General features: G+C 43.3%; 1 protein-coding gene across 1 annotated transcript in view; it reads left to right on the top strand.

Moving 5' to 3' along the window:
• LOC103381862 (vesicle-fusing ATPase-like) overlaps positions 1 to 7464 on the top strand; it is a 46677-nt gene that overhangs the window by 36528 nt on the left and 2685 nt on the right. The window contains exons 22-23 of the transcript XR_003050287.1: positions 5473 to 5588; positions 5934 to 5965. The gene's annotated coding sequence lies outside the window, so the exon portion shown is untranslated. The remainder of the gene's footprint in view (positions 1 to 5472; positions 5589 to 5933; positions 5966 to 7464) is intronic.

Raw genomic sequence — 7464 nt, forward strand, 5'->3', positions numbered from 1 at the left:
GTGGAATTTTAGCTTGATGTTTGTAGAACCACTGCATGTATCCTGTACTCCATTACCTGCAGACATTACTATACATGCTGTTTGTGTGACTGTAGTACAGCAGTTTTCATAGAAATGGAGAGTTGTGAGATAGATTTCATAATTGGTTGTTTACATGTCGCCCCCTAGCTGCCGGTGGTCAGGTGTAAAAAGCTTGACGTAGCTCTTGGTACTATTTAGGTGGCTGCCAGTGAAGGGGTTAGTATGGAGATAATAATAACTTAATAGTAACCCGCAGTGTTTTCTCCATTCTTCTGTTTTACTCTTAAATGAACATGTGTGTTGTCATCTTCCAAATTAAATATAAATAAATAATAAATAGCTCTTAGTATGTAGTACTACATTATCAACGTATTCAGAGAACAGCCTGTGATTAAAACGGGTGTGTGTAAAGTGTTTGCTTGTTTATTGAAAGAATTAATGGTATAAAATAATATATGTTTTTAACACAAACAAACACTGATGGCATGTAAACAAAAAACCCCACTGTGTGGGAAATGAACCATAAAAATGACTTGCCCTTGTTTTTCCCTCTTTTTCTTTGTGATGACCTGGTCAGTGACCTGGGGGCTCTGCAGGTGTGAGCAGCACATCTCTGCCACTGACCCTGTGTGTCAGAGAAACTGTTCTCTGCTCATAATGAGCCTCTGTAACAAGCCATGCAGGTGAGATCAGCCAGGTAATGAAGACCTTAACAGTGTGTGTGTGTGTGTGTGTGTGTGTGTGTGTGTGTGAGTCTACCTCCACCCGTGTCCCTTAATGATCTTTTTGCCCCCGGCCGTGGCAGTTTTACCTCTGAGGAACCGTCCTGGCCTGTGTTTTAGGGCCTAATAGCTGTGCACTGCAGGACTGGGTCATTTCCTACGTGAGCACTCTGCATGTGCTTTGATGGTGGCTGAAGATTAGGACTCGCCTTCGCTGCTTTGAAATACCACTCTCCTTTGAACCTCTTACCTAGCTGGTGTTTGACTGGATACTGTCATTGTCTGCCCTTGATCTGTGACCAATATACTTTCTGTAAGCTAACGTAGTGAGTCCAGTCTCCTTTGGTTGTTATGACACAGTGTTTAAATACAAAAGAAAGGACATTTGAGTCACAAGATAGACAGGTTTCAGTCCTCACGGTGCATTGTTTTGAGCAGTTTTAGATCTGTGCCGATGTGTTCTTGGGAAAGACACTAAACCCCAGGCTGCTCCTCAAATTTGAATTTGAGGAGCAGCAACAGGCTTGACTGCTAAACCTGAGCCTTGGGATGTAGGCGGGGTTGCCTCAGGTTCCATTTGTTCTGTTCTCAGTAGTATTTCGGAGTTATGCTTTGAAGAGCCAATAAGATCAAACCTCCTGATTAGAACTTGTCAGTTTGTAAGGCCAAGTTCACAACCAGTTTTCTAATAATTCATCTTTTTTCTGAATTTATTGTTGGTTTTTCACTTCTTTTTATATGTGTATAATGCATTTTTAGGGGCTGGTGGAGCCCATAAAAGTTGAGTTACGTTGTACGCACGGCAACATCTCAGTGGTATTAGTGTTGTTTATACTTGATTTGTTGGCAGCAGGATTCACCTCTCTGAGATTTCCATCATATTTTGAATCTTTGGCGAAAGGAGTGCATCTGAGATTGTACTAAATGTACATCATTTTAAAGAATCAATTTGTCGTCAACACATTTGTTGATCACTGTTGTTTACCCTTAACAAGAGAGCAGCCAGAAAACCATCTTTTTCTGGAATTTGACATTTGTGTCCAACATCACTGTATTTCTATGCTTACTGTGTGGTTCTTGTTAAAACTGCTGTGCTCATAGTGACCCAGTCAAATAAGGCCTGCAGTGAGATACCAACATGTTGTTGCTCAACTTTCTCTCTCTTCACCACTAGCTCCTCTCCAGTGCATTCACAGCTGTGCGTTGTGCATCGTTCTGCTTGTCTGCAGCTCGACGTGATAACAAAATAGTTAGACGACACTTGAGAATTACCAGAGCCACAATGACATCTTCTCAGGTGTGAATGCACCTTGTTGTTCTCATTTTGGTTCAGGAACCAGAAGTGATCTGGTGTGAAGGAGCCATAAGTAAACATGTCTCCTTCCATATTGGGATTAGCCTAAAATGGCCAAAGCCTGGTCTCCGTGCAGCGGCTTTTAGCTGCTCATAATGAAATGTTTAGGTCTTTTTTTTTTTTTTTTTTGTGAATGACATTCTTCTAGACTTTTCCTGCTCTCCTCTCTAACTCTTCCACTGCAGCCCTGTTGGGAACAAAAGCAGCACATCCTTGATCTCCTTACAGAGCGCCACAGATGGAGGATTTTCTCGCAGTAGGAATCATTTAGGTGATCCCTGCCCCAATAGTCAGGGGTTTTAGGGTTGAAGATTGGATTGAGGATTGGGACTAGGAGGGGGGTGTTAGTGGAGGTGGGTGTCACAGTTGGATAATGACATTCCTGAGACCCAGAGATGGACCTTAGAGCCCCCGCCACTCCTGCCCCTCCGACTTCTAAGCCGCTCAGGTTGAACTAGAAAAGTTGTATGCGTTTTGGTAAAGATTCTTCATGTGAAGTGTCAGAGATTTGAACAGTGTTCCATTAGTGTTATTTAGCCAGAGAAATATATTGAGCCTCTTAAATGCTCAAACAAAAAAACAATACATTATCTGTTTTATTCATTTCATTTCAAGTATTGGATCTAATTATATAAATTATCTTTTATGTAATATTTTTTGTCTTGCTAAATCCCTTCAGTTCTTCGGGATAGGGTGAATAGAATTTGAGGTGGTTTAATCAGAAGGTTAAAAAGAGAAGTTTGACCTTTGTTTAGGTTGAAACAAATCTTTTCAGGTTTTCCAGAGGTTTGTTCTGCGTCTGCCGTCTCACCTGCTGTGATTGTGTCCTTTCTCATAAAGCTACGCCGGACGAATTTAGGTGTGTTCAGAGTTTAGGGTCAAGCTCACTCCCATTTGTCTCTTTGAATCTCCAAACACAACATCTTGAGAGAGCGAAGAGTGTGACACTGTGTGCAGAGATGCTGTTTTCTCAGGCAGCTTTAATCGCTGTGTTGATAACAGCGGGTTAGGAGAATAACAGTTACTGGATTTAACAAATCGCACGGCTGCGATTTGACAGAGGTGGACTGATAATCGGCGCCGATGCTGGATGGCTGGTATTGGCCGGCGTTCAGCTGAGGCATTTCCTCGCTCAAAGTGACTGTCATCATTCACTTACTGCCAGCAGTGTGTTTATGCAAGAGCACAAACACACTGCTGCCTGACAGAGTGCTTTAAACTCCTGGGGAAGTGTGATGAGTTAAGCTGCTGCCGCTTAATTCAAAACTTATCAACAGCTCGAGTGTGTCGTAGACGTCAGCGCTAAGCTCATCCATTTCAAAATATCTACATTTTAGGGGTAAAAATGTCAAACCAAAACACAGGGAGAAGTGAGGATGCAGCGACCTGTGGATTATGCGGAGCCCCACCGTAGCTCCAGGCCGTCGTAAATTCACCTTCATTTTGCGCATTTTGTCCAGGACGACAGTTTCCCCAACATTCTTGCATTTCAAAAAAGGCAATTTACAGCCGCCTCTCACCTTCCAAACCCACCTTGTTTGTTTCCTCACCTCCCTCTCCCCCTCCTACTGCAGCTCATCTTCATACGTGCATAAGTGCATATCAGCACAGTTATTTATGCTCTGTTTTGTTTTCAACACCCCGTCTTGTAAAAGCAAGGCTGCCAGGCATAAAGCAGTCAGAAATCCTCTTCCCTCCAACCTGTCCCACCGCGGCTCGAGAATTTACGGCCAAGTCATCGCCCCTGAGACAGAAGCTGAGAGGGAGTCTGCTGAAACTCGGCACCCTCTTGTTTTTGACGCACCACCTCATTTTGTCTCCCGTTTTTGGACATGTTCAGCACCGCGGGCTGATGCCACTGACGGCACTGTTTGACACCCATTCCTCAGCACCTGCCCAGTCACCCGGAGCCACAGTTCTGGCTTTTCATCTCTCTGCCCTTCCAGTAAAAAAGCCCCCCTACTCCAGCCTACATTTCAAAATTTGTTACCCAAATCAAAGCTGGTGCACATTGTTAAGGTTTGAACATTATACCAGTGTCATGTAAGCTCTTTAAACAATGCAGCTGCAGGTAATTCTCACAGAGAGACACAGATAGACTCCAGGCTCTTTGTCACTGGTGTCTGATGGTCGCTGCTGCAGCCAGGAGTGGGTGTAAAGTCCTCTCTGCCATTAACACTCCAGCCCTGTGGCCTGTGTGCTTGGCAGCTGCCTGCTCTGTAAATGAAACCAGAAGATGCGAGCGGTTTGGACGGCAGCGCGCTGAGACCATATGCTGGTTGGACTCCTGAAAAAGTGCAGTAGCACTGACAAGTATTGTCTCCCCAGCCAAAAGAGCTTTGTCATACGCCCTCGCAAATATCACCAAATTTGAAGCCTTATGTTACAAAAGGCGACCAGGAGCTATGAGGTCAGCTGCTGCATGTAACTGAATTTCTAATGAGACAAACCTCTACATTTTCAGTTCTTGCTGCCAAAAGCGATCTGGGATAATTCAACAAAGAATAAAAAACCCCGCGGCACCTACACATATTGTCTCCTGACAATGTGCAGTGGAGAGGGGGGTGAATTGTGGTACAAGTGAAAAAGCAAAATGATATGCTTCAATTTTTTTATATGCATCGATTCAAATTACAACTCATGGCCCATGGCAAGTACAGATATTTATAAAATGGTGTTCACCTTTGTGGGAAGCAAAATATTTGGGTTGAATGCATGTTGTACAACTACAAAAAAAAAAAAGAAAAAAAACTCTTAGGTTTCAGTTCACATGTTCATCATGTTTTGCGGCCGGCAGCTTAAATGTAGGACACAGTCTCAAATTAGAAAAGAAAAACAGTCAGATTTTTATTGTCTTGCCTCAATTTTTTATTTTATTTTTTTTACATTTTTTAAAAATGACTATGGTTTAAAAAAGAAAACATGTCCTTTTAGGTTATAATGATTGTGTTTATACGTCAGCACTGACATCTTGCTCGGATGATGCAACCAGCTGATCTGATATTGATTCCCTCATGTACTTTAAAGTATTCAAAGTAATTGAATACAATGTTTGCTGATTTGCACTTATGGCTAATTGAATTATTATCACCTAAAAGCTCAAAATCCACCACATCTGCATCACAACATGCACCAGTGTAATAAATGGACATGAGTGTGGAGGGGGAAAGAACGGCAAGCCTTTTCCGTTACATTAGGTTTTGAGGTTAAGATTTTTGGACCGGGCCGGAGAACATTTTTCCACGCAGTCAACTCAGAAGTGCACATTCTGCCCTTTCAGAAATGATCATTTGACCAAAATGACTCTCTCTCTCTCTCTCTCTCACTCACTCTCTCTCTTACTCTCTCTCTCTCTCTCTCTTTATGTGGCTATAGGCTGTGATGCTGAAACTGTGGATTTGTACTCACCACCAAATGGGATAGCCTCCAAGCACCCGTGAGCTGGACAACCACACACACATCAAATATCCAATCAGATACAAATCCATGAGGTAAGCCTTGCAGTGTGTGAGGGGATCAATACATAGAACTTCCAGTAGCCAGTGATGAAGAAGAGTTTCCAGGAAGAGGAGCTTGGGGGGGAAGCTTGATTGTTGAATGAGGGGAAAATTGAAATTATATTGAGTGAAAAAAAAATTCTTCCTGCTGTTTTCCCCCCTTCTTTGAGTCGGGCCAGGAAAGTGTGTCTGTCTCCTAGTAGTTAAGAGAATAAGTGTCTCTCACACACATGCACACACGCTCCTACCCGTCCTCTCCTTCCCTCCCTCTCTCTGAGGTTCTTCCCTAAGGTAGATATCTTTTTCTCTCTCCCTCTCTCTTACTTTTTTCACCCTCAGGATGCCTCATCCACAGGCCCCAATATTAAAGGGTGAGTAGGGGTGGGAGGGGGGCATGAGGTGAGGGGAGGGTGTGTGCGGGTGAGGAGGAAAGAGGGGGATGAGGGTTTGGAGATGTCAGCTGGCAGGCCAATCACAGGAGATGGCCTTAGGTTACGAAAAAAAAAATATTATTCGTTCCCATCTGTCAATCACACGCCACCCCCTGGTAATGTGGAAAAGAAAGGGAAGAGTGAAAAGTGGGAGGGAGGGAAATGGGAGAGGGAGGTATAGGGAGGGACGCACACCAGAAAGGTAAAGTCGACTTGTTACTCAACTTGTTTCTTTCTTGATTATTGGAAACATGAAGTCGCCGTGAACGGCTGGAGGTGGGGGGACGGAGGCCGACGTCTTCTCTGGGGCCACGCTGTGGCTCCGACGTACGAGATGACGCTGCGTCCTGACTAACTGATCTGAATAAATCTGCTTACTTTGCACCTCATTTCAGTGGGCAGCGCATATACAGTGAATTTTCTAAATTGTTGTCCGCCCACCCCAACAGGGGAGCACATAAAAGGGGACACAATAAAGCCATAAACCGTGGTGGTGGTGGTGGTGGTGGTGGTGGCGGCGGCCAGGCCAGGCATGCAGGGGTTATATGCTTTAGCGGCCCAAAGGCAACACATTTTACATCAATACCATTGTCATTCTGATGGGCTGTTGGGCGAGCAGCCGTGGGACGGGAGGGGAGGAGGGAGATAGGGAGGGAGGGAAGGAGAAGGAGCGAGGACAGAGACAGAGAGTGAAAGAGGAGGGTGGGACACTTGTGATGGACTTTGCCTGAAGAAACCAGTCAGTGGATTCACACACACACAGATGCAAGGAAACTGATGAGGAGGAATCCAAACAGGATACCTGGCCCAGATCAAACACTGTCTGTCAGGGTGATAAGGATCTAGTCAAGAGGTCCAGGTAAGAGGATCCACAGGTCAATCTTCCTGAAATAAAAAGAAATAAAGTCCAGACATGTGACCATTGTAAATCACCTGGCCTCCTAGATGCTTCTATCAATGAGAACTTAATGAGACATTAGTTAGAAATAATTCAGCAAACAACCATTAGAACAACTCCCTCCCCTCAAATTAGGCAGGTTTTTTTAATACAAGGAATGTTATTAAAATGACAAACAAATCAATTAAACCAGAATAAAATGAAATCCCAAACACTGTAAAACATCTTCAGTTTGTTGAAGCACAAGTATAAATTCTTACATGTACATTTTATGATTGTTGCAACTGAAAATAAGACAAGCAGAGTTAAGACAGCTAACAGTTTCATCAATAAAGGTCTAACATGAAATTCAATTAGCGAAGAGAAAGTACGAATTCAAGTTAGGAGTTAAGCCAACTCAAATGGATCAAAACAAAATTCTTGACCAAAAGTTAGCATAAAAATGGTTAAATCTAAGTCTAGAAAAATAATGATAATAAACTTGGGTCAAAGTAGCTAACAGTTAAATTAAGTTTTTAAAGATACACAGGGTAAACATTAA

This window comes from Cynoglossus semilaevis, chromosome 8, assembly GCF_000523025.1.
Source record: "Cynoglossus semilaevis isolate Cse_v1.0 chromosome 8, Cse_v1.0, whole genome shotgun sequence".
Taxonomy (NCBI): domain Eukaryota; kingdom Metazoa; phylum Chordata; class Actinopteri; order Pleuronectiformes; family Cynoglossidae; genus Cynoglossus; species Cynoglossus semilaevis.